The sequence below is a fragment of the Choloepus didactylus genome, chromosome 3 (genome assembly GCF_015220235.1).
Source record: "Choloepus didactylus isolate mChoDid1 chromosome 3, mChoDid1.pri, whole genome shotgun sequence".
NCBI classification, from domain to species: domain Eukaryota; kingdom Metazoa; phylum Chordata; class Mammalia; order Pilosa; family Megalonychidae; genus Choloepus; species Choloepus didactylus.
The window spans coordinates 116925887-116927426 of NC_051309.1; the positions used below are offsets into that span (position 1 = coordinate 116925887).

At 43.0% G+C, this 1540-nt stretch overlaps 1 pseudogene; it reads left to right on the forward strand.

Annotated features, from left to right (window-relative positions):
- The first annotated feature begins 291 nt into the window (after window positions 1–291).
- On the forward strand, window positions 292–1308 carry LOC119530399 (annotated as a pseudogene).
- Window positions 1309–1540: the final 232 nt, after the last annotated feature.

Genomic DNA, 1540 nt, shown 5'->3' on the forward strand with positions numbered 1-1540 from the left:
CTACAGAAACAGAGAGGAAGCCACTAAAGCCAGAAGCTAGAAGCAACAAAACACGGAAGAGAAGGAAGAGACCAGAAGATGCCACCATGTGCCCTGCCATGTGACAGAGGATTCCTGGATCACCAGAAGCCTGTCTTCAGAAAGAAGATATCATCGTGATGATGCCTAGATTTGGACATTTTCATGGCCTCATAACTGTAAGCTTGTAAAATAATAAATCCCCATTGTCAAAGCCAATCTATTTAATGGTATCTGTATTTCAGCAGCTTTATCAAACTAAAACAACCTGTCATGCCTGGAGCCCAGATTTCCCTTATACCCAATAATCACAATGTCCACATCTATAAGAAGAACGGGAGCCAGAGAGCGAAAGCTCATGAATTCAAGGAGCACAACAGATACAGCAAAGGACTGACTGGGCTCCCAAGAGTGACTGCATCATCACTTGTGGTGAAGACTGTAATGCCTATGTCTAGAGTCAGAATGACGGTGCCTGGAAGCCAACATTGGTGATCCTGCAAATTAGTCATGCATGCACTTTTGTGAAGTGGTCCCCCCTAAAGAAAAAACATGGGATGAGAAGTGGAGCCAAATTCATTTCTGTTTGCTACTGTGAGTCTGAAAATGACTAATGGGTAAACAAGCACAATAAAAAGACAATTCATTCCATGGTCCTCAGCATAGATTGACATCCCAACAAAGTTTTGCCAAAAGCAGGATCAATCGACAACAAATGCAGTGCTTTCTGCCTAGGTTAAAGAAATTGATGAAAATACCAGCCAGTATGCCATGGGACAGCAAAATGCCTTTGATCAGCTGATGTCAGAGTTTGGTGGCAGTGGTAATGGTGGCCATATTCAAGGGGGGACAGCTTCTCTGCCAGCAGGAGCTGCTTGGCCTGGGTCAGCCACAACAGCCCAGTGTCCATTGCTGATGCCTCAAAAACATGCAGACTTGAACACTGAAAACAGAGTTCCTTTCACTCTTGAGTGTATTATTTGTCTCGGAGAGTAGTATAGTACCCACTGGCCAAGACTGCTGCCTACTGCTCTTTGACTATGATGACTATGGCTGCTTAACTTTCATCTCCAATCTAGGCATTCCTAAACAGAGCATCCAGCACAACACATCAGCCAAGGAATGTTTTCATGACATGGACAAGAAGGCCACAACCAAGGACCACACTACATCCTTGGAGACACTACACCAGCATAGCATCACTCAAGTGTCTACAAGGCAGACAAGTAAGATTGTCACACATTTTGCACTATTGGCACTGATGGAACCATAACATTCTGCGATCTCTAAAACTTATATGTCTTCCAGTCCAGGACCTTCAAACACATGAAGTTAAGTGAGCTTCCTAATCTAGTAGGACAAACTATGACTGACTACAGCTCTGCTATTTGTGTGATGCTGAGGAAAGACAGCAGCAAGAAAACAGTGAAAATGCATATCCACAGATATTGTTTCCATTTTTTGTTTGAATATAGTTGGTGAAAGTGTTGGGGTTTTTTTTTAAGCATCAGTGATTTTGTTT